General features: G+C 49.2%; 1 protein-coding gene across 2 annotated transcripts in view; it reads left to right on the top strand.

The window, feature by feature from the left end:
- The first annotated feature begins 15,761 nt into the window (after positions 1–15,761).
- The window catches only part of ALPL (alkaline phosphatase, biomineralization associated), a 57,626-nt gene continuing 47,344 nt past the window's right edge, over positions 15,762–26,043 (top strand). The window contains exon 1 of one of the 2 annotated variants that reach the window (XM_067723045.1): positions 15,762–15,929. The gene's annotated coding sequence lies outside the window, so the exon portion shown is untranslated. Of the gene's footprint in view, positions 15,930–18,849; positions 18,961–26,043 lie in introns of those variants that run through there. The other variant, XM_067723053.1, reaches the window with a different exon arrangement.

The raw sequence follows: 26,043 nt of genomic DNA on the forward strand, positions 1-26,043 counted from the left end.
AGTTTTATAGTGTCTGGCCTTACGTTTAGGTTTTTAATCCATTTTGAGTTTATTTTTGTGTATGGTGTTAGGAAGTGTTCTAATTTCATTCTTTTATATGTAGCTGACATTTTGTTTTACTTTTATTTTTTTCAGGTTGAGATTTTTTCTTTGAAAATTATTTGTTCATGTTCTTTCTACTTTAAAAAAAACATATTTTATTCATCTATTCGTCAGCTGATGGACATTTGTGTTATCTCCACCTTGGGGCTATTCTGAATATGCTGCTATGAACATTTATGTACAATTTTTGTGTGTGGGTGTATACGTGTTTTCAATTCTCTTAGGTACTAGGAGTGAATTGCTGGGTTACATGGTAACTCTGTGGTTAAACTTTGACAGAATTTAGCATTGATACAATAATATTAGCTAATGGAGACATAGTCAAATTTCCTCAGTAGTACCAACTATTCATAGCTGTGGCATGGAGGTAAAATTCATATACGGTAAAATTTACAGCTCTAAGGTGCACATTTCAATGAATTACAATAAATATATACATACCTGTGCTACCACCACTCCAAACAGAATACAGACCTTTCCATTACCCCGAATGTTTTTCTTTCCAACAACTCCCCCTCCTCCCTCCACATCTATTATGAATATGGTAATGATAGCTCTGGGGATGGTCATAAAAGACTAATATTTATCTCAAGAATTTGCAAAACACATTCTTTCACGTTTTTAACTTGGAGGCAGACTGGGGAACAGGGGAGATCATGAGCATTGGAGTTAAATAGAATATGCTCTTATCCTAACTCTACCATTTATTGGCTGTGTACTATGGGTGGGTTACCTAATATCTTTAAGTCTCAGTTTTCTCAGATGTAAAATTGGTGGTTCGTGAAAATTAGTTAGAACAATGTATCTGAAACACCTAGCACCATGTGGGCACCTTCCAAACATTAATTCCCTCTCCATTTCCCACTCCCTCTTCTTTATTTGCTTCTCAGAACAGCCTTCATACGATCGTTTATTCACTCAACTACTGTGTGTCAGGTGCTAAGCTCTGGGACAACAATGTGACTTTAAATAGCCACTGTCCCTCCCTTCATGAAGGTTACAGTCAAGAAGATGGTTAATCAAATAACCACATTAGAGTAAGGTGAAGAAGTCCCCAGTGCTCTGAGAGGGTATAATGAGGCCCTGACTCTCTCAGGGCTGCTGATCAGAGAGGGCATCGAGGAGGAGGTGACCCTTTAGCTAAAAACTTAGTAAATAGGACAGAATGAAGCAAGGCTTTGGGGGAGTAAAGGATGGCTTTCCAGGAAGAAGAAACAGGATGTGCAAATGCCCTGTGGCAGGCAAGAGCATGGTGCATTCAAGGAACCAAAGGAAGGCCCAGGTAGCTACAGCAAGGACCAGATGTGGCTGAAGGTGGTGAGGGCCAGACCTCACAAGGCTCAGGCAGCCGTAGTTAGAAATCAGGTCTTTAGCACAGGAACATGATATGATCAGATCTGCCCTGAGAAGAGAGAGCAGTGTCACATCCTGAGACCATGGGGAGGACCTGCACTCATCTTGGTGAGGAACTGGTTTCCTGGAGCAGGATGGTGGTGGTGGGCATGAAGGGGAGTGGTCAGAAATATTTAGGGATTTATCAGGTAAAACAAACAGGATTTGGAGATGGTCTGGACATAAGGAGGGAGAGCCAGGGAGGACACTGGTGTGAGCCATGGATAAAAGGCAACGCCAGTGAGGTAGGAACTCCTAGTGGGGACCAGACCTGAGGGGTCGGGAGACCATTCTGAGCTGAAGAAGCCAAGGTTCTGTGAGGTAAAGGGACTGGTTATGGCCAGATGGCAGGATGAGGTGGGGATGGGTGGTAATGCTATTCTGAACACCTGCTGCGCCTGAGGAAATTTCCAGCTGGCGTGTAGGGGTGGGGTGGGGAGTGGAGGTGGTAGTTAGAAATGCTCCATTGCTTAAGATCTGGGAGCATTCTTGTCTGGGCATTCTGGAATCAACTTCACACCTCAGATGGACGACAGAGCCAGCGAGAACGAAGCCAAGAAACTGTTTCCTAAGAGCACAAGAATATCCTGGCAGTAGCCACCCGGCTGACAGTGCACAGTGCCTGGTACACAGTAGGTGTTCAGTAAGCAAAGGCCCTCTGCTGAGGGGGGCCCAGAGCCTCCAGGCTGGGGGCCTCGGGGCTGATACTCTACCCAAGGCAGGAACTAGGTATCAGAACAAAGAGGTCAAGATTGGTTCTGAAGCCCCCAGGGCTCGGAAATTTGAAAAGATGAAATATAATTGCCAAAGTTGAATTTCAAGTTCCAAAACACCTCCCCCGCTCCTGGGTGGTGGGGGAAGAGATAAAATTCGCAAGCTGGGAATGTAACTCCATCCTATTCAAACACTTGGCAATTTGCCTCAAATTAGCAGCGAAAGCTGAAAATAGGCAGAAAGCAAACATTGGCTGGAGGCCACAGGAAAAGTGGCAACAAATTATTGTTCTTTTAAGAATTACAAATACCAAAAGGCCAATTCATGGATTGTGTTGGGCGTTGTTCTCCCAGAAAAGAGGTCGGCCTCACCCAGTTCTCCAGACCCTTTTGGGTCACACCAGGGTGAGGCAAGTGGGGAACTTTCACCCCAGCCCTGCCCTGCTTGTAAGACCCTGGGACCTACTGGCAGTTCAAGATCGTGAAGCTCCATCCCCCACTCCTACCCATAGGCTCTTCCACCTCTCACCAAGTTAGAAGTCTGAGGGAGGACCTGGCCCCTGGGCTGTCACAGCCCTGGCAGGCTGCCCTCGTGCTCAGGGCACCCAACACGTAGACATATTTACCGTGCACTCAATATACGTAAGACATTCTGCTAACAAGGACATCAACCCACCTCTCTCTCCCAGGGAGCTCACAGCCTCATAAAAATGACCCAGGGAGGGAGGGAGATGCAAGAGGGAAGAGCTATGGGGATATATGTATATGTATAACTGATTCACTTTGTTATATAGCAGAAACTAACACACCGTTGTAAAGCAATTATACTCCAATAAAGATGTTAAAAAAAAATGACCCATAATCACATCTGGGGTGGTATCCAGATGTGATCTTGAATAACCTCAAATCACATATTGAGAAAGCTTTCCTTTTTCAATTTTATTTCACTCTCCCTGGGCCAATACATCATCACCACCTCCCCACCATTTGTTAAAAGCCCTTGGCAGGCAACAGATTCAAGCTAGCATTCATTGAATCTATGGTCATGGTTAGCTTCTAATTATGGCAAATGAAATTGGTTTCCCATTTGAAATAGTGATTTAATTCTAAAATGAATCTATTGGAATTTAGAAAAATGTAAGCGTGCACCCACTTGAAGAAGCGTATCAACCAGTAATAGCACAGGTGGTGACCCACACAGGCCAACAACCACCTGGCGGTAAGCAAAAGGAAACAAGCTCTCTCCGCCCAGCCCCACAGGCTCTTGACTGTCCCGTGGAATCCCTGTCCCACCTATTTCCAAAATACTCCAGAGAACGGAGGATTTTCCTTTTGGTCTGGGATCAACTCAACCTGCTTGGGATAAAGAGCAATTAACAACCTTGGTATTAATTTCTGCAGGGACTGTTTTCCTCCCTCCAACCCCTCCTCCTGGGAAAAAAAGTTAATATAAACAAAGCCACTTGGATTCAACTAGTTAAGTGTTGTTTGGGTGAGTTGAGCGTTGTTTTGCAACTACGGTCTTAAGATATTTTAAGAGATGGTGATAAGAAAACAGACAGGGCCGTCCACCCAGAGAAAGAGAAAAGCGATGATTTGGGGCCACCAGTTCCAAGGTTGCGGACCCGAATTCCAGCACCAGGGCCCGCTTTAGACCTTTAGTTGTCTGAGCACTGTGGCGCCCCTTACTACCTTCTTCCCGTGTAATTTGAAATATAAATAACATTAAACCACAAACACCTAACACATAGGCCAAAGTTAAAATTAGCTTATATTTCCATATTTTAAACTTACTGATGGCAGAATTTGAATAGGATTGTTGAAATGAACTTCTGTTCTCGGGTATTGTTTGGACTGGGGGTGTTTCTTTCACTTTTCTGGCACCCTGGCCACATTTTTTTCACCTAACCACTAGCTGCTAAGGGAGGGTGGGTGTGGAGCAAGATGAGGTGGGAGTGTGACCCGGCCCAGCCCAGGGACTGCCGCTGCACCTAGGCTCAGGATGTTGCCATGTCACCTGTCAGGATCACTCTGTGCTGTCAGTCTGACATCAGGCTTTTAGCCAGCCAAACAGGAACCTGTCTCATCTCACAGGCACTAGCTGGATTCTCAGCAAGCAATTATCAGTTTACTCCACACAGACTCTCTGTGTTGGGGACACCAAGAGATCAGGAAACAGGTGTAGAAAATGGCCCAAGAATAAAACAGTCTACTATCCACTGTCATAACACACGGTAGCAATGAGATACCTCATTTCTGGACCATCAGAGCAAGTCGGGGCCTGAGACCATACCTTGTCCAACCTTGTCATTTTATAAATAAGGAAATAAGATTTCGGTGTTAACAGTGTCTCCTGCCGAGGAGGAATTAGCATGTGTGTAATTTAATCATGGGCAGGTCCTAGCACACCATGGGCTGAAAAAAAAAAAATCATCACTGAATTCAAATAAATCTTCTGATTTGCTGCAGGAGAGAGGAGTTGGAACCAGGTCTTGGTTGAGCTACTTACCCGTGGTGGGAACGTGGTGGGGAGAGAGGTGGCCTCTAGGGACTTCCAGTATTGCAGTGGTTAAGAATCCGCCTGCCACGGGCGGATTCTTAACCACGGGTTCGATCCCTGGTCCGGCAAGATCCCACATGCCGCAGAGCAACTAAGCCCGTGGGCCACAACTACTGAACCTGCGCTCTAGAGCCTGCGAGCCACAACTACTGAGCCCGCGTGCCACAACTACTGAAGCCCGCATGCCTAGACCCCGTGTTCCACAACAAGAGAAGCCACTGCAATGACAAGTCTACGCACCGCAACGAAGAGTAGCCCCTGCTCGCCGCACCTAGATAAAGCCCACGCGCAGCAACGAAGACCCAACGCAGCCAAAAATAAATAAATAAATAAATAAAATATATATTAAAAAGAGAGAGAGAGGGGTGGCCTCCGTGGCAGATTCTAACCCACCTCCCTCCCAGTGAATGGTTGCTTAGTCTACAAACAACTTCTGCATCTAATTAAGTGCAGAAGCACTGAGAGTGGTGCTTCGGAGGAGATATTTTCCTCAAAGTCCTACTCTGGCCCCACTTTGACGTGCCATGACCAGCCCAGCTCTGAGGCATGGAGAAGGGCCGTGCACACTGGGGATCTTCCCCTTCTGCCCCCAGGGATGCCATGCCCACAATCTGGAGTTGGCAGTCATAACGATTGTTTCTACTGGCCATTTTGGCAAAGTTGCTTTCTGTCCTCTCTCTACTGGGGGAGGTCAGGTGGCGTCGGGACAAGGAGAGTATTGTGGCACCAACCATTGTTCTAAGTGTCCTTAAATGGGTGTTTCTGGTACACGCTCTATGCACACATGTCCATGGGGCTTTAAGTAGGAGAAATAAGGGGGTGGGTTGGTTGTGGCGTCTTCTCTCCTCGGAGAAATAAGGAAGTTGGATTATTTGTTTTAGGGAGAAATAAGAAAGTGAATTTTTTCTGGGCAGGGCACGTTTGGTGACATGAAACAAAACCTTGGGTGGAGGGCATTGTGAGGCCATATGGGAATTTCCAGGGAGCTCCATGGGCCCAGAAAAGCTAAACGCAGCCAGGTCCCTCTGGTGCTGGACATGCGAACTGGAGAGTTGGAGACTGAAGCTACCTGCCCAGTGTCTTGGGCTGCAGGTCTCTCGTACCTCAGTTTCTTTCTGAGCAACTGCTCCCTTCTCCTCTCATCCAGCGGACACACTCCACTTGCTCAGATTCCACATAGCTCCACATGGCCCCTGGCACCCAGGAGAACCTGGCCTTCCCTTTCTCATGGTCAACAACTGCCCTCCCATTAGTGCTTCTTGGTTCAGACTCTGATTGATTGTGGAGTCAGGGGACAAGTCTAGGGATTGGCTGAACCTGAGCTGATCAGCTACGTCCAGAGGGGTGTGTGTGTGTGTGTGTGTGTGTGTGTGTGTGTGTGAAAGGGTGTGTTGTGGTGGCTACCTAGAGTAACAGATGCTGTGGTAGGGTTTCCCCTGGGATGAGGGATGCTGCAAGCAGGCCCTCTAAGTAAGTGTGGTCGAGTGGGAATGAGAGTTTGTTCTCTCAATTTGAGAACCAAGGAGCAAACGTGGTTTGTAACAGAAGGAAGTGGGATGATAGCCTCTCATCATCTGAGTGTACAGACCCCTTCACAGGCCAGTCCCTAATTCTTTAAGAGCTGCCATGTTGGCACTGCATGACCCCGACCCCATCCATAGTTGACTGGACCAGGAGTAGACATGTGACCCAGACGGGACTATCCAATTTTCTCTCCTGGGCGCTGGCACTGCAATGACTCAGTGTACTTGCCAGATAGCCCTGGGGGGCCAGGTCCTGCCGCAACGACTGGCAAGAAGAGAAAGTGGGTCTGCAGGGAGGGCAGAGTGAAGCAGGTACAGAGAGAAGAAACTAAGTTTGAAAATGGTCTGAACTGGTGACTGATCAAATCCCTGCTTCTAGTCACTGTGGAAAACGTATGGAGGTTTCTCAAAAAACTAAAAACAGAACTACCATATGACCAGCAATTCCACTCCTGAGTGTATAGCTGAAAAATAATGAAAACACTAATTCAAAAAGATACATGCACCCAATGTTTATAGCAGCACTATTTATGATAGCCAAGATATGGAAGCAACCTAAGTGTCCATCGACAGACGAATGGATAAAGATGTGGTACATATATATACAATGGAATACTACTCAGCCATAAAAAAGAATGAAAATTTGCCATTTGCAACAACATGGATGGACTTGGAAGGTATTATGCCAGGTGAAACAAGTCAGACAGAGAAGACAAATACTGTTTGATATCTCTTACATGTGGAATCTAAAAGATAAAACAAACTAATGCATATAACAAAAAAAGAAACAGACTCACACACATAAAGAACAAGCTAGTGGTTACCAGTGGGGAGAGGAAAACAGGGAGGGGTAAGATAGGGGTAGTGGATTAAAAGGTACAAACTACTATGCATAAAATAAATAAGCTACAAGGTTATATTGTGCAGCACAGGGAATACAGCCAATATTTTACAATAATATAAATGCAGTGAAACATCAAAAATTGTGAACCACTATGCTGTACACCTAAAACTTATGTAATATTGTACATCATCTATATCTCAATTAAAAAAAGAATTGAATACAAAGGCTTTTGAATGTTTCCCCCAGCCAAAAAAAAAAAAAAAAAAATCCCTGCTTCCAGTCGCTTCTGGAACCCTGGCTGCCTACCTTCATGACAATCTTCCCTTTAATAAATTCCTCTTTGGGGCTTCCCTGGTGGCACAGTGGTTGAGAGTCCGCCTGCCGATGCAGGTGACATGGGTTCGTGCCCCGGTCCGGGAAGATCCCACATGCCGCGGAGCTGGGCTGGGCCCATGAGCCATGGTCGCTGAGCCTGCGCGTCCGGAGCCTGTGCTCCGCAAAGGGAGAGGCCACAACAGTGACAGGCCCGCGTACCGCAAAAAAATAAATAAATAAATAAATAAATTCCTCTTTTCTGTTAGTCCAGCAGGAGTGGTTTTCTATTGCCTGCAACTAGAATACTCATTAACACATATATTTAATAAAATAATAATAATAATAGCTGATATTTATTGAATGCTTATTATATGCCATACACTCTCCCAAGGGGTTTAATATAGATTATCTTATTTAAACCCCTCAACAACTCTGTAGGGGTATGTATTATTATTCCCATTTCACAGCTGAAGAAACTGAGCACAGATAGGTTCACTTGCTCAAGGTCACACAGCTAGTGGAGCCAGATCTGACCGCAGGTCATCTGGCTTCAGAGTCTGGGCCACTGTCCGTTATGACAGCCTTTTCATTTGAGACTGCTGGGAGGTGGGGACTCAGGCCTTCTGAGCTGCCCCCGCATCACATGCTCATTCCAGCCCTGCACCCACACAGAAAACTCAAGCTGGAGGAGTTGGCCTCTGAGGGGGAGTGCTTGCCCTCTGCCCCCTGCCCTGCCTACCCCACCCCCAGAAGTAGAGGGAGAGTCCAGAGTCCCTGGGTTTCCATGACACTGCACTTTGGGGTGGTAAACATTAAACCCATTGGTCTTCCTTCCTCTGAGTGCCCAGAGACCTCTGGAACCACCTCGAAGGAGGCTGGAAAGGGGACAAGACTGTTCGGGAGGTGCAGCACGTGGTCACTCTCACCTTCCAGAATTGCTTCTGGGCACTTCCCGAATGACCAGCAGCGCATCCTCTCTCCCACTTGAAGCCACCATGGTGAGGGGCCTGGGCTGGGAATTGCACCCTGGCTGCCTGCTCCTAACTTGATCTCCAAGCCTTGGATTTGTTATCTGTAAAATGGGGGTTATAATAACCCCTACCCAGAGGAGAAAATAGGTTAATGGGAAAATGTTTATGTATTAAGTGAGAAAAGTGGGGGCCTTTGTGCTTTCCTCAATAAGTGAGAGAAACCATGTCCTGATTACATCACTGAGCCACTGGGAAAAGCCTCACCTAAATGTAGACTTTTTTGTTTCATATGTATCCTACGATCGCATTCTTAGAGTTTTTGTTCTGTTTTGCTTTTAAATTGGGAAAGATAAACACCAAGGCGTTAAATTGGATATCCCTGTGTGATGAGCCTACAGGGCATTTTAATTCACTTTTTGTTTTTTGGATTCAAACTTTCTGACATGAACATGGATGATTTATGTATTTAAAAATATATCTTACGGGCTTCCCTGGTGGCGCAGTGGTTGAGAGTCCGCCTGCCGATGCAGGGGACACGGGTTCGTGCCCCGGTCCGGGAAGATCCCACATGCCGCGGAGCGGCTGGGCCCGTGAGCCATGGCCGCTGAGCCTGCGCGTCCGGAGCCTGTGCTCCGCAGCGGGAGAGGCCACAACAGTGAGAGGCCCGTGTACCGCTAAATATATATATATATATATATATATATATATATATATATATATATATATATATATATATATATATCTTACTTTACACATATAAAATATTTTTATTATTATTTACTTCAAAGTGCTTTGGCAAGTACAGAGCCCATAAATGTAGAGTGTGAGTACTTGTCCAGGTCCTAGAGTCATGTGGGGGGGCCATTTGTGAGTTGCCTCTCCCACATCCACTTCCCTCTTCTCCTCTTGGAGCAGATTGGGTAGGTGGAAACCTTATCCCATCTCCACAGGTGGGCCTGGATCTGCTTAAATCAATCACTGTGGTGACTGGATTAGGGAATCCGTGATGGAGGTTTGGTGCACGAGACTTAATTCCAAGGCTTGTGTTTGTCTGGGGAAACAGATTTCCATGTTTTTGATATATTATAGGGGACACACATCCATATGTCACCTGGGAACCTCCACCTGGGTGAAATTGGGGCCAAAAGAGAGGAAAAGGAGCTGAGAAATGGAAAGAGAGGGAAACCAGGTCCTGATTACATCACTGAACCGCTGGGGAAAAAAGCCTCTCCTGAATGTAGACTTTTCTGTTTCACAAGCCAGTAAATTTCCTTTATTTTCAAAACCGGTTTGCGAAGTTAGATTTTGTTATTTACAACTTCCTAACTATGAGGAAACAGGGACCTGAAGTGGGATAGGGCAAATAATAGACCCTGTGGTGCAGAACTTGTGGGGCTGAGGAGGGAGGTATGGTGTAGGCGGAGCCAGGGCTTCTGCCTGGGAGGTTGGCAATTCTCAAAGAGCTGGTGGTGAAGAAGTCAGTTAGGCTGTAGTCGGAATCTTGGAATTCAAACCAAGGTACCTCCAAGGCTGCTCTTTTGTGAGACTTGTGGGAAAATTTCAGGATTTTGGAGGTTGCTCATGTCTTGTAGTCTTTAGTAAATTCCTACAAGAGACGTGCGTGGTTCCTTTGAAACTGGCCTGTTTGAAAGAAGATAAAGAAGAACTAGACACTTTAGACCTGAGGTCTGTGATCCAAGTTAACAGTGAGTCCAGGATCACAGCCAAAGAGCTGAATTCTCCATGCCCAGCTATATTCAGTGTAAGCAGAGGCAGGAGGCGGGGGACTTGGCAGGAGATAAAGCTGAAGACCCCTCAGGTCCTTCCCAAACTCATCCCGTTAAGCATTCTTTGTCTGAGATGATTTTTTTTTTTTTTTTTTTGGCTGCGTCAAGCGACTTGCGGGATCTTCGTTCCCCAGCCAGGGATTGAACTTGGGGCGCAGCAGTGAAAGTGCTGAGTCCTAGCCACTGGACCACCAGGGAATTCCCAAGTATTCTTTGTTTGACAAGGAGACCCAACTCCTCCTCTCACGCTTCTGCTGGGATGCAGACTCTGGACAAGAGGTCAATTAGCAATATCTCTCCACACCTGCTATGGCTCTGACACGTCAAGGAAGAAGCCATCCATTAAACCAAGGGCAGGGGCGTGCACTGAGCCCAACGTTAGTTGTCAGGAGACGAATATCCCCAGGTCATGTCCTAGACACAGATAAGTGGCAAAGGTCTCCATGTATTTGGCTAAAAGCAAATAAGTCAGACACCTACTGAGCCTTTTAGAACATTGCTAAAGTAATCCCCAATCTGCCCATTATCAGCCTGCCATTGCCCAAGGCCTAAAGTATTCTTGGGTCCCCAAATTTGCATCTAACAGGAAGTGGGATGCTAAAGTGGTACAGCCCCCAGGGAGAGCATCTCCAAGGCCCATCTCAGGAGTGTCCATCCAAGACAGGGAAATGGATGGACAGACTGATGCACAGCCAGGAGGATGGGTGAATCTTCAGGAAGGTTTTATCAGTGATGATAAAAGCCATTATATGCATGGGGGAGAGGGGGGCGAGGGTGGAGGAGATCTCTCCGCCGTCCTGCGTACGGCCAAACTCTCTTTCTGCTTATTCAGAATGGCTTCCTTCCTGCCTTCATTCTGGAAATGCCATGGAACTGCTATGGCTGGGCCTGCCTGAATCTGCCCTGACCTCTGGAATCCAGCCCCCAGCAGACAGCCTTGACCCTTCCTTTTGGCCTGCAGCCTTCTCAGGGGCTGAGAAGAGGAAGCAACATACTCCCTCTTGGAGCTTCGAGCCTGCTCACAAGTCCCTTTAGAAATAAAGGGCAAAATGGGGACACTGTTCCTCGGACAATGGGGTTTTCTCACAGGTTGGGCTGCCCAGGCCTTTGTGAGGAAGACTTCCTTTAATTGCAGCCGGGGCTGGAGGACACCCTCCGGTCTCAGCCTGAGCACTGAGCTGACTGCGGGGGTGGTGGGGGTGGTGGTGGAGGGTGGGGCCTGGGACTACAGACGGGGCTGGAAGTGTGCTTGAGTTAATACTGCCTGAGAGATTGGCCTAAGAGAGAGAAGACGATGGCTGAGCGAGGGCAAGCCTCAAGACGGGACAGCACAGGGACCAGGGCAGGACTGGGGCGGGTGGGTAAGTCTAGGCCTGGGGCTGCAGCCAGGGCTGGGAAGCTGGGAAGAGGCTTGGGGGTTAGAGCTGGTCCTGGGAGAGCATGTATACTGCTCAAAGCACAGGCTTTAGCCATGGGCGGCCTGGGTTCTTCCCTGACTGTCTGGGTGGTCTCAGGCAGGCCCTCTCTCGGCTTCCATCTTCGCTCTGATCCCATCTTCTCTCCCCTGAACACTCTATTTAATGCCACCATCTGGCCCCCTTGGCACTCCTCCTCCCCCTGTATCTGTGCTCGTTCTTTACTCATTCCCTTAACATCTTCTCATTTACTATATAATTTACTTAATTATACTGTTTATTGTTTATCTGTCTTCCTTAGCTAGAATGTCAGTTCCATGAGGACAGAAATCTTTATCTTGTTCACTTGTGTCCCCGGATCCTAGCACGGTGCCTGCCACTGAGCAGGCATCCAATAGATATTTGTTGAGTGAATAAAGTTGTTAAGTCTCTCTGAGCCGAGAGCTTTCTCATTTGAAAAGCGAGGATGAGGGCTTCCCCGGTGGCACAGTGGTTAAGGATCCGCCTGCCAATGCAGGGGACAGGGGTTCGAGCCCTGGTCCAGGAAGATCCCACATGCCGAGGAGCAACTAAGCCCGTGCGCCACAACTACTGAGCGTGCGCTCTAGAGCCCGTGAGCCACAACTATTGAGCCCGCGCGCCACAACTATGGAAGCCTGCATGCCTAGAGCCCGTGCTCCGCAAGAAGAGAAACCACTGCAATGAGAAGCCCATGCACCACAAGAAGAGTAGCCCCTGCTGGCCACAACTAGAGAAAGCCTGCATACAGCAACAAAGACCCAACGCAGCCAAAAATGAAATAAATAAATTAATAAAAAAAAAGAAAAGAAAAGCGAGGATGACATTAATGATGCTGCCTCGGTGTTGCAGGGAGGAGCCAATGAGATCTCGCCTGTGAAGAGCTTTGCACCAGGCTGGCGGGCACTTCTGCAAATGACAGCTCGTATATGCCTCAGTTTCCTCATCTGTAAAGTGGGAATAAAAGTTGTTGTGAGGGTTAGCTGGATTAATATGTACAAAGCCTCATATTAGGTCAGAGCCTCACATGAGGTCAGCTGGGCAGTACCACCCTTAGTTCCTTCCATCTCAGGCTTTTGGGTCCTTGTTTTATTGAGTTGAAGGAGAGGCTGGAGGTGACTCTGGGAGTCAAATCGTTGAACCTTTGGTTATGCTTAAGCTTAAGATAAAATGATTCCTCAAATCCAAGGCTAAAAACAGACAAAGGGTTTCCAGACTCCCTCCTCTTTAAGTATCTCCCTAGATTTCAGGCGCTCCATCCTCCAGCGCTGGGTCACAGCTAACTCCTCGATGCCACCCATAAATAGGCCTTGGAGTTTTGTTCTTCTCTCTCCATCCTTTCTCCTTCATCCTTCACCTTGAGGACCTGACATCCCTGTGATCTCCATCTCAGCCTTTATCCCTGTAGGAACCTCCCCAGGATTAGTGGAAATGAGAAAACTCTGAGCTCCTGGGTCTTTTCACCTCTAACTCAGTTTCTGATGCCTGGTGAGCTTCAGACCTTGCTCAAGGCAGGGGGCTCATGGCATGCATTTAATAAACATGGAGTGAATGAATGAGTAGGAAAAGCCCCAGCTCTGACCCTGACCATTAGGTAACTAACATCTCTGGCCTTCGGTTTCCTCATCTCTAATGAGGGTTATAAATGCCTTCCCTGTCCACCTTAAAAAACTGTTGTAAGAATCAAATGAGATCATCAGCTCTTAGAATAAAGGGAGCTTGGAGGTCACGCAGTCCAATTTGCTTATTTTTTCTAGAAGGAAACAAATCCCCAGAGACACGGTATGTGTAGATGCAGAGAAACCTAATATAATGAACTGTGTTCTCACAGCTGAGTGGTCCAGGAGTCCTGGAATTCTAGAGATTGTCCAGTCCAGCCAGCCAGAGGAAATCTAGGCCTGGACAGGGAAAGAGATTGCTCAGCTCACCCAGGAAGCAGAGCTGGAAGATGGGGCTCCTGGTTTCCAGTTCGGGCCTCCTTCCTGCTGTGTTGACAGCACCAGGAGGGGTGGCATCCAGGGAACAGGGGAGGCAATGGCTGCTGGGTGACTCCACCTCAGTTGAATTCTTGGGGCACAGAGCCCAGGAGCAGGGTAGGGAGAGAGAGGGAGGAAGGTAGCAGGACTGGCAAGGTAGTGGTCCGTCTTGCTCCCAAGGTGGTACCTGGGGAAAAACCATCGACACACAGGAGGCCCAATGCTGGCCACGTGGTGCAACCAGAAGTGTCCATCCCCCCCAGCCTTGGGGAGCTCAGAAGTCAGGGGCAGGCATGGAGGCCCAAGATTGGTGAAATGGGGTCCTTCCAACTCCCTGTTGCCTCAGCCCCCCAGCCTCTGTTCAGGCTGGGACAGGCAGACCTCCCATACCTGGGGATTTACCCCTGGCTCACTGAGGATGACACCATCTCAAGCCTCTTCGTATCCCTGAATCCTTCCTTGGAGTTTGTGAGCAATTACAGAACCCCTCCCACGTCCTGGATGCTTTCACCCACAATTTCTTATGCAAAAGTGTTGTTTCCCAAACTTGAGTCATTTACCACCTCCATGATTTTTGCCATAATAATCTAACCCACTGAATACATAAATAAATAATATTTAATGAATGTTTTGCTTCACTTTCTAAAAACATAAATTTATGTCAAAAAAGAAACTTCATATCACTCCTGTAAATAAAGAAGCAGTATCAGTTGCTAAAAATACAAGAAAAAAGAAAAATAAATACATTCTTGGTTTCTGGTGCCAGGCCCCAGCTCTTGTTCCAATTATACTGACAAGCCGCCTGCATGTTCTCTCTGGACCTCTGTTTTCTCCTCCCTAAAATGGGGCTGTTGGGAGATAAAGTATGCAAGATGCCTTGCTCTGAGCTGGCATGGAGTAGGTAAGAGAGAGAATTCTGGGCTGGTATTGGTTCTGCTGGTGCTGACACCTTCTCTGCTCTGCTCTGGCCTCAATCCCCTCCAGTCCCAGCTCCAACCCCCTTTATCTAGAACTTTAGAGTTTCCTGTGCACTTTTCAACCCTGTCTCATATTAATCTGCCTCTCAGCATGTGATAAGGGAAGCCAGGGGAGATCATGTCTGCCTATTAAGGGGCCGGCCATGCCACAGGGCTCAAATGATTTGCCCAAGGTCACCAGGGTGGAGTCTTGAACCTGGGCTGTCTGTTTCTACTGCATGGGGCGTGTTGGCTTCCTCCTCTGGTCACCCAGGAGACAGGTTCTCAGGATCTGGCTGGGATGCAGTCTGCAGGAACCCTAGCTGGCTCTAAGGAGAAAGAGGGAACAGTCCCTGTCTAGGAGAGTTGGCCCTGTCTAGGGGAGGCTCCCCTCCCCGAAGCCACCCCCTTCTAGGTCTCCCTCTGCTTCCTCAGCCCCTAGCAAAAGACTCAGCCCAAGGGCAGGGGAGAGAGAGACAGGCTAGTGGTCTGGTTGGAGTGGGAAGGCGAGAGGGGACAGTGAGGAGAGTCAGAGACACAGGTGCACAGAGATGGAGAGACAGGCTCGTGGACAGAGATGGGTAGAGACAGAGACCCAAATAGAGACAGGTTGTCAGACACAGAGGCAGACACACAGAAAGGGCCAGACAAGACAGAGGGCACGAGAAAGACAGCCACAAAGAGACACAGAAGGAAGTTGGATCCAAAGCTAAAGACAACCCCAAAGAGTCGTGCACAGAGACGGAATCAGAGCTGGAGCTCGTGGAGAGAAAGTAGAGAGAGAGAGAGAGACAGAGAGAGACAGAGAGACAGAGACAGAGAGAGACAGAGAGACAGGGAGAGAGAGACAGAGAGAGAGAGACACACAGAGAGAGAGACAGAGAGAGAGACAGAGAGACAGAGACAGAGAGACAGAGAGAGAGACAGAGAGAGAAGCGCGGAGGCGGAAAGAGCAGGAGAACACGGAGACAGTGGCACCCCAGCCCTCCCCAACCCCACGCGGGACCCGAGCCGAGCCAGGGCGCGGGAAGGGGGAGGGTGCCCCCCACTCCCCGGCAGGGGGCGCCCTGGCCACGCTGCGGACCGGCGGGTATCGCTCCAGCCGGGGCCGGGGGCGGGGCGGGGGCGGAGAGGGGCGGGGCGGGGGCGGAGAGGGCCGGGGCCCCGGCCGGGGGCGGGGTCGGGAGCAGGGGAGGGCTGCCCCGGCCGCGCTCGGGCCCCGTGGTCGCCTTTATAAGCCCGCGGGGGAGTTGGCCCCGGTAGCGTCGCGCTCCCGCCACTCCGCGCCTTCCGTCCCAGCGCACCGACCTCTCGTCACTTGTGCCAGGACAGACCTTCGCCCACGAACTCTGCGCAGGTAAAGACTCGACGCTGGCTCCAGGCTCCCCGCGGCCCCAGGGATGTGGTCGATTCCCCGGCCCCTCCCACATCCTCCCCTCGCCTGGGGACGGTGGCGAGGTCGGATATCAGTGGCGGGGCAGGGACCTCTGCGCCCCGACACCTCCCAAGGCAGCCCATTCGGAACTCCCCAGCCACCTGTCCCGCTCCCGTGCTCGCGTGCATCCGAGGCTCCCGGCGGGCGCGCTGGGCCGGGCTGGAAATCAGACTTGGCGCTCGCGGAGCCGGCGAGTCAAGGGGACTGCTCTCGCGACCGCTGCTGCAGCCCTGGGGTCTCCTACCTCCGAGGCCGCTGCCCGAGACCCCCACCTTCAGTCTAGGCACCTCCTCCCGGTGCTCCGTGACTGAGCGGCTTCTACGGAACCCCCTGTGTCCGAGATCAAGCGAGTCAGGTTGCCCACCCAGAACTGCCAACCACCTAGTAATCTCTAGATCTTGCCACAGTAGTCGGGGAGGGGGCTGGTCTGCCTGGGTGGGCTCCAAAGTACTTTGGGCCAGAGCTGGGAACAGTAGAGGGAGGGAGGCACTTGGGTCCGGGAGCCGCAGGGGGGTGGGAGTGGGGGAACGGACATCCGGCGTGTTGGAGTCTGTTTGGGAGTCCGGGGTGGCCACAGCAGCCTTAGGGCAAAGCTCCGGAGCCTGGGAAGCTGAGGGAGTTTGCGATCCATCTCTGGGCATGTGCAGGTGAGCAGATAGCTCAGGGTTGGTTCCCAAGCCTAGTCTCGATAAGAAAGTGTTAAAGGCATGGTAACAATGGTGGGGCGGGAAGCTAAGGAAAGTCCCATCCTTCCCATACAATGTCCCTTCTGACCCTTTTTCCAAGCGTAATGGGATTGGGGGAGGGGGGGCTTTACAAAGGCCTGAGGGTGGAGGGGGAAAACCCTGGAGATCAAAAGGGGGCAATTCTCAGGCCAGAAAGGGCCTCTGGGCCCTGGGAAAGAAAGACTCCTCCGGTGGGCCGGGCTTCCCTGGTGAGCAAGGGGTTGGCTCCCACACCAGCAAAGATGACAGCAACTGTTTATTGAATGCCTACTGTGTGCCAGACTCCAACACTTCACATGCATCATCTTGTTTACAGATAGGAAGACTGAGGCCTGGGGAAGTTATGTAAATATGAGACCAGGATGTGAACCCAGACTCTAAACCTTACAACCTTAGCTCCCTGCTTCCTTTTTTTTTGTTTTTTTCTTTTGTTTTGCAGTAAGCGGGCCTCTCACTGTTGTGGCCTCTTCCGTTGCGGAGCACAGGCTCCAGACGTACAGGCTCAGCGGCCATGGCTTACGGGCCCAGCCGCTCCACGGCATGTGGGATCTTCCCGGACCGGGGCATGAACCCGTGTCCCCTGCATCGGCAGGCAGACTCTCAACCACTGCGCCACCAGGGAAGCCCTTCCTGCTTCCTTTATGTGACCCAAGAGATGAGGGGCTGACCTTTCCTCTTCTGGCCCTGCTGGTGCTCAGGCTTACCTCCGCCCATGCTCTAGACCTGCCTTCTTCAAATCTTTAGTCCTCCCCACTGTGTTGTTCCCCCCCCCCACCACCTACTCCACTCCCTGCCCCTGCTCTTCTTGTCCCTTTGCCTCCTTTTTTCTTCCTGAACTTCATGCCTCTGAACTCCCTAAGCAGAAGAGGCTCCTGGACATGGCTTCCTAACTTCCCATCCCCTGGAGTAAGACAGACTTGAGTGATGGCCCCTGTCTGTATTTGTGGCCCCACCTGGAAAATAGGGAGTATGCCTCTCTCATGAGACTATTGTGAGGAAAAAAACTGAACTGAGGCCAGAAACAAAATGCTATCTTCATTTAACAAATACTTGTGAATGCACCAAGCCCTGTTCTAGGTGCTGAGAATGCAGCGGGTAAATTAAACAGCCATCTGGACGCTTGTGTAACAAAATGTTTTCAGGCTCTGAAATTGACACTTTAGAATTGGAATTAAGCAGTTCACAAGGAAGGAGATTAAAATGCAATAACACGGGTAAAACTGATCAGCCAGCCTTTGGTTTTCACTAATAGAAAAGGCAACCTAGCTGTGTGACCTGGGACAAATTCTGTTCTCTGTCATGCCCCAGTCTCCTCCTTTAAGTTGAGGAGATCAATAAATAGTATGATTAATGTATGCAAAGTGTTTAGCTGGTGTCTGTGCCTAAGAAAATATTGTCTATAATCAGCTCTAATCTCAGCAGAAAATGCAACCCTGAGACTGGGCATAGGGTTATGTCGCTGCCCCTGAACCCTGGAAACCTGTCACCCCCCTGCCTAGGCCCTGTCCTTTCCCTCATGGGTTGTGCTGTGGAGTGGCATGGCGTCTTCCTTGCCCACACTCAGGTGCCACCTCCTGTCATCCTAAACTCAGCCTTGGCCAGGAGCCTGGAGGTCCTTGCTGGGAACAGGCCTGGGGCTGTTATCTCCACAGTGCCTTCTGCCTCTGTGTGTCCCAGCTTTGAAATGAGGTGAAACCAAACTCAAGCCCTGCCTGTCCCATGGCTTACATACCCAACATTCCCTGCAAACTAGGAATCAGTCCTGGAGAAGGGAAGTGACTTGTTCAAGGACACACAGATGCTACCTGGGGAGCTGGGGCTGGAGCCCTGGTGATGACTCTAGCGACCTTCACGAGTACCCATCTTTGGGGATGAGGCCTCTTAATCGAGGGGTAGGATCCCGTGACATAGCTCAGAGTTCTCACCTTGAGTTATTAATACAAAACTCAGGGCTTGAAGAGAACATTACGGGGAGAGTGAGCAAGCTGAGCTGAGAACCGGCACCCAGCAATCTCCGCGTGGCCACAGGAATGCACACTCAGCTTTCCCGTGCTACGTCGTCGTCCTCATCCTCAGCAGGCTGGAGCTAAGCTGCGCGGTGTGTTTTTTTGTTTTGTTTTTAGAGATGGCCTCACTTTTAGAGGGCAGTTGTGGGCAGTAGATTGGAGGTTCATTCCCAGCACTGCTGTGTGACCCTAGACAAGTTTATTTCCCTCTCTGAGCCTCAGGTAAGGAAATCATCTGTAATATGGGTTAATAATATGTACTTTGCAGAGTTGATATGTGGGGCCAGCAAAATCATAAATGGCTTTTCACCATGGAATGGCTCAGCTGGGGCTGACCCACTGTTGGAGATTGTTGTTGAGAAGTTAATATTTCCTATGGGACAGTTTCTTTGCCACTACCAGGTGATCCATAAGGGCCAGAGGGAAAGCCCTATGTAGGTTACAAAGGCCTAGACAGGAGGGAAAGTGGTGGCTTTGGGATCAGCATCTTGGGTTCCAATCCCTAGCTGTGTGACCTGAGGCAAGTCACTTGGCCTCTCTGAGTGCTGGGTTCATAGTAGGCCCCCAGGAACTCTTCTCTGATGCTCAGTGTCCAAAGAACATTCAAGAATAGTCTCCATATTTTTCCACCCCCCTCGTACCACCCCCCAACATTTACTAATTACTCCCAGAAAAACTTCATGCTTAAAGTTTTCCATGCTGAAATTCTCAACCTCACTGTGGCATGAAATCAATTGTTTGCATTTAATTTGACTTCTCAAATTAAGAGGTAAAATTTGAGATGAGGATAGGGGGTGGGGGGGAGGAGATGAGGAAAATGAAGTTAAACCAGATGTGTTTTTGTTTAACTGTTGGATGGTGGTTAAACTGCCTGGGTATTAAGATCATTCTTTCTGAATTCCAGTAACCAGGAGTCAAGTTTCACTTAAAATTGTAGTGTTCCTTCCTGGCTACCGTGGACTAGCCCTCCCCATTATTATTATTATTACTATTTTATATTCATCTGAGGTCACAAAGTACTGGCCAGAGACGAGACCTCATAGATTCCTCAGAGCTGGAAGGCATTTAAAGGCTGCCTCTGTCAACCGGCTGCTTTGCAGACCAGGGAGACTGAGGTCCAGAGAGGGGAACGGCTTGCTCAGGGTCACCCATGACTGTCCTAAAAGTAACCACTATCTTGATTTTGGTGTGTATCATTTCCATAGCATATCCTTAATATATCTTTTTTTTTTTTTTTTTTGCGGTATGCGGGCCTCTCACTTTTGTGGCCTCTCCCGTTGCGGAGCACAGGCTCCGGACACGTAGGCTCAGCGGCCATGGCTCACGGGCCCAGCCGCTCCGCGGCATGTGGGATCTTCCCGGACCGGGGCACGAACCTGTGTCCCCTGCATCAGCAGGCGGGCTCTCAACCACTGCGCCACCAGGGAAGCCCAATATATCTATTTTTTAAAAAGAAAGAATTGTTGAAGGGAGAATACAGGTGGTGTGAGTTGGTAGAAAAAGATCCGCAACTCAGAGCAGAGTTTAAGCCCTTGAACTGTTGATATACTACCTGTGTGACCTTGGGCAAGTCCCTTCCCCTTTCTGAGCCTCAGTGTCCTCATCTGTAAACCAAGTTGCCTGAAGAGCAGGAGTTGGGGGGTTGGGACATCCCTAAGACTTGGAATGGGTCTGATTTAATTTGAGTTGGTCCTCAAACATTTGTGACTTAGGTTATGGCAGGTCAGTCACAAACTGCCCTCCTGAGGCAGAAAAGGGTGGGGGTGGGGGCATTGTTGACTCCCGCAGTGATTTTTTTTTAATTTTATTGAAATATAGTTGATTTACAATGTTGTGTTAGTTTCAGGTGTACAGCAAAATGATTCAGTTATACATATATTCATTCTTTTTTAGATTCTTTTCTCATATAGGTTATCACAGAATATCGGGTAGAGTTCCCTATGCTATGCAGTAGGTCCCCGTCGGTCATCTATCTTATATATAGTAGTGTGCATGTGTTAATCCCAAGCTCCTGGTTTATCCCTCCCCGCCACGTTTCCCCTTTGATAACCATAAGCTTGTTTTCGATGTCTATAAGTCTCCTGCAGTGATTTTAAAACGTTGATTTCATTGCTGGTGATTGCATTTTACATAAAAATAAGGGTTTCTGGCTTCTCTCAAAAGATCAAAAGATGTGGCCACTCTGGGCTGCATCCCTGCCTGGCCACCATGACTGGAGCTGATTAGCAGCTGCTCCACCCACTTGACCGCAGTCCCCACTGTGCCCTGCTCTCGCACCCAGCCCATTTGCTTCATTGCCATTCCCTGCCTGCCTTCTGAGTTTGCAGTTTCTGGGCTAGGTGCATGAGGCTTGGGCCAGCCCTCAGGAGGCTCAGGTTAGGAATGTGGGACACATAGACACCAACCCCTCTTCCGGGGCCTGGCAGCATCTCTGAAACATGTCAGCCAGGAGGAGGGAGCTTCCTTTCTGCTTTTCTGGTCCCAGGAAGAGGCTAAGGGCTCTAGAGTTTGGGGGCTAACAGAGCATCAGCCTGTCAGTGCTTAGGAAGCTGGGCCTGTGGCCCACCCCCTAGGGGACAGGCAACCTGGGGTGCTTCAGACTAGAGATTATGCAGCCCCCTGAGGGGAGGGACCCCCTTTACATCTGCCACCTCACCTAATACTCCCAGTAGCCCTGTGCATTGGTGTCACTTCGCAGACAGGAAACACCGTCTTGCACTCTGAACCCACAGCTCTCTGTTCTGCCCCCTTTGCTGGGGGCCAAGGCCTGGTGTTGAGGACAGGCCATAGCCCCGCTGTAGCACAGATCTCCAAATCGCCGTGTCTGAGCTCAAGGGCAGTGTAGGAGGCCATGAAACCTTATGGTTAAAGCTCACGGTGAAGGCTCTGGAGTCAGCTGTCTAGCATGAGATCCTAGAAGGTCTCCACAAGCCAGCTGTTCTGCGGGGTACAAGATGAACAAGGGGGAGCCCTGATTCCTGACAGAGCCACAGGGCCCCTGGTCCCTGCAGCTGCAGAGGAGTGCTAGGAATGACCTTGTGTGGGAAGTAGCATTTTGTGAGCACCCGCTGGGTACCAGGCACTTTCCACATCATCTTTGAACCTCACCTACCCCTCACCCCCTGCCATTTGGCAGTTGAGACTCAAGGGATGGACACCTTGGGTCCAAACCCCTTCCCGAGGTGCCTCAGTCACCCTGCCCTGACCCAGAGAAGGGAGAGAGGGGAATGGCGGCTGGGAGGCTATTTCCTCTGAGACCCTGTAGTGAGGCACTGACCCAGGGCTTGTTTGAGAGAAGCGTCTTCATCTTCCCAGATCTCAGTTTGTGATTCAGGTGGGTGAACTTCCGCTGGCCAGGTCTGCAAGCTGCCGGCCAGGCCCAGCTAACATTTTATGTTCTTTAAAAAAGTGTTTAGGTGGATTTTACTTGAAAAACCATAAATCCCACTTAAAAAAATTTTTTTTTTAATTTTTGAAATTTTTATTTTTTGGCCGCGTTGGGTCTTCGTTGTTGCACGCGGGCTTTCTCTAGTTGTGGTGAGCGGGGGCTACTCTTCGCTGCATGCACGGGCCTCTCATTGTGGTGGCTTCTCTTGTTGCGGAGCGTGGGCTCTAGGCACACGGGCTCGGTAGTTGTGGCTCGCGGGCTCTAGAGCACAGGCTGAGTAGTTGTGGTGCACGGGCTTAGTTGCTCTGCGGCATGTGGGATCTTCCCGGACCAGGGCTTGAACCCATGTCACCTCCATTGGCAGGTGGTTTCTTAACCACTGCGCCACCAGGGGAGTCCCCGTAAATCTCACTTTTAAAAGGATCTGCCATGTGACTTTTTGTGAAGTCAAGCTCTTGCCTTCTCTGATCCACCTTTTACTTTGTCTACAGAACAGCAGGGTGGGCACTCTCCCAGACCTCAGGTTGAGGTTGTCAGTTCCATGTCCTATAATCCTCTAAGCTGGCTGTGTCAGGCTTGGCCTCTCTGAGTATCATTTGTCTCTTTCTACTCCACCTGTTCCCACTTTGACTTACTGGCCTCTTAACATACAGGAGTTAATAACGTACTCATCTGCCACCATTCTGGGTGGAAAGTGTGTCAGCTGACTCTGAGACCCCCTCCCCTCCTTCGCTCCTTCTTAGCACCTGTATAGCTGCTCTGTTTCCTCTGCCTCATTAAGCGAGCACCCCCCTCCCACCTCCACACACCACCGCTAACGTTGCCATGCCACATACCATGTGGTACTCAGTGCTTGTCCTGGAACTGTTCAGTTGGTCTAACGGCTGCCCTATGTGGCAAGTGCAATTATCCCATTACAGATGAGGAGACTGAGGCACAAAATCACTCAGCCTGAAAGTCGGAAATATACACACTCATCCCCTACCATTGCCAATCCACCCACTCAAGGTTACTTCCTTCTTTGTGACATGAATGACACACCCTATTTCCCTAGAAGAGTGTGGTTGCTTATTTTGAAATGATCAAATATAGTAATTCATATTTCAGCTTCAGTTAGCCTATCAGGATATCAAAGATAAACAAGTTCCTCTCAAAAGCTCATTTGAGCCTTGCCTTAATCACCTGAGTAGTTTTTGTGAAAATGCTGTGAGTTTTCATTTTTCCCCTTGACCTCATCCTTCCAACTAACATTTAAGGTCTTACTCTGTGTCAGGAACTGAGCAAATCACTTTTAAGGACCTTATTCTATTTAACTTGTTGTCCTCTCCATTTTATAGAGATGAAAACTAAAGCTCAGAGAAACTGAGTAACTTTCTCAAGGTCACACAGCCAGAAAGAGGCGGTGAGACCCAAATTTAGGTCTCATGCCTTCCTGCCCAATCAGATTAGCATCTGGATTCAATTTTTTTGTCTGGATACAAGCCCTCAGGGGACCTTGCTGTATATATTTGTTTTCAGTGGAACCATCTGTCTCTAGGGTTTGCAAAGTCATATGGGAGGTCTCAGAGGGAGGGGACCAAGCACAGGCACACTCCTGGTTGGATAGACGCTTCTGTTCTCCCAGACAATGGGTTTTGGCCTGGACACCTCCTCTTCTGGTCAAGAGGAAGGAAATGACAATCCTAGCAGGATGCATCCTCAGAAAGCCAGAGGAGCCTGGGTTTGAATCCCAGCCCTGCCATTTCAAGCTGTGTGACCTTGGACACATCCCTTTCCCTCTTGGCTTTCAGTTACCCTGCCTGACAACTATGGCTTGTTTGAGGGAGGCAAGGTTAGGACTTTTCTAGTTCACGTGTGGCAAATAGTTGGCATGCATGCTGTCACCCTCTTGTCCTGTACATGTCAGACATGACTAATCAACCACTGCTCTCTTTCCTTCTAAACCTTAAGTTCCTTCTAAATGCAGTCCTACAGGCAGCCATTATCCACTCATTAGAATTGGCACACAAGATGGAAAGACATCCCGGAACCAAATTAGACTTAGGCATTGTGTGAACAGGGGCAGAGAAGGGACAGGCCCAGGGTGGTGCCCAGGTCGGTGTCACTGTGCTCCTCAGTCTTCTTTTCCTGGTCTGGGAAAGCAGGAGGACTCCTGAGCTAGGCTGTGCCAGAACTCACCTCTGGTGTAGGGTGCAGACCTTCCATGGAGCTGTGTCCCTGGTTCACTCCTCAAGGAAGGGTGGGGAATGGTTTCTGGGGCTGTCACAACTCAGGCTTAAAGTAAAAAGGAGAAGGAAGAGGCTGGTTTCAGATCGTCCCGGAAAGAGTTTCGCTAACCCCTTCCCCCACCCTCCATGATAATATCCGTAGTAGTAGTAATAGTAGTAATAAGAGTTATTAACAGCTACTGAATATTTGTTATGCACCAAGCCACTCTACTAAGTGCTTTATATACATTCATGCTTTTAATCCTTATAACAGCCCATTTTTCAAGTGACGGAAATGACTCGAAGGTGAAATAATTTGCCCAAGTGTCCTCAGCTGGTGAACCAGCGGAGTTGCTGAGATTGGAATTTTCACATCCGTCCAGCCCTGAAGCTGGCTCCCCTCCCTGGCTCAGTTTCCACACTGGCTCTTCCTCACTCACCATCATCACCTCTCATTTGTGACCCTGACATTCCTTCACCTGTGGAAAGTGCTCTTCCACGTGCAGAGCCTTCCGTGTACACATGGGAGTAGCACAGCAAATGGTATCTCCATGTTGCAGGTTAGAAAATTGGGCCTGGGATCACACGGTGAGGAAATGGTTATCCCTGGGCCCTGGATTGGCCAGGGGAGCCTGGGTTGGGGGATGGGAACATGGGAGTGTTGCAGCTGAGGTGGGGTTGAGTTGCTGACCCCTCATCCTGGATGAACCAAAACTAGATCCTGTTTTAATCAGCCATGGGACCGCAGATGAGTCACGTTAACACTCATTTAATAGTAACTTTAATACTGGATACTGCCAGCCTCAGTATCCAGACTCTTATACTTTTCCATTTTTAAAGCTCTTTCTTATTCATGAACTCGCTGAATCCTTGAAACAGCCCAATAAAGTATTATCTTCATTTTGCAGAATGGAAACAGGCTCAGGTCAAGCAGATGGCAGAACCAGCCCTCAAACTCAGGTCAGGATCACAGGCTAAAGATATTTCCCCAAATGTGTCCCCCAACCTGTCCCATCTTTGCCTTTGTACCTGCTGTCCCCTCCCCTGCAGTGTCCTCCCTGCCTGTGTTGCCAGTTGGCATCATGGCTGCTTTTCTAGATCTTGCTTGGAAATCTTCAGCCCTTTGTAATCTGATCATCCAGGTAGTGTCTGGCTCTGTGTGAGTTGAGTTTCTGGAGGGCAGGAACCCCAGCTGAGCCATTCGTGAATCCCAGTGTCTAGCAAGGTACCCTCATTCAGCAAGCGTCCAATGACGTTAACGTAATGAAAGGCTGCCCCGCCTGGCAGGGGTTTCTGCAGCCCAGCTGGGCTTGGTTCCCATGGGGAAATCTGAAAAGGCTGTCCCGCTGGGTTTAACACCTGAGCCACTCCAGGCTGAGCCTGGCTGCCCTTCCCGCATCTGCATTGGTGTCTTCTTCTCTCCATCAGTGACATCAGGTCATGAATGATTGGTTAATGATTGGAAGCAGGACAATCCAGTCTCCCTATTGGTGGCTCAGACCCTTAGTCAGGTATGAGTTTCCCCAGCGTCATACCTCTGACCAATCTTCTTGTTCACAGATGGACCCTCAGTGCCCAATAACCTTAATTTCTTTAAAAATAGGAACAGCCATCATTTGCCGAATCTATATAACATGCATCCTGGTGCATAGCATGCACTCAATACATATATGGTGAATGGGTGAGTGAATACTTGCAGGAAATAACATC

This window comes from Pseudorca crassidens, chromosome 2, assembly GCF_039906515.1.
Source record: "Pseudorca crassidens isolate mPseCra1 chromosome 2, mPseCra1.hap1, whole genome shotgun sequence".
In the NCBI taxonomy this organism is placed as follows: domain Eukaryota; kingdom Metazoa; phylum Chordata; class Mammalia; order Artiodactyla; family Delphinidae; genus Pseudorca; species Pseudorca crassidens.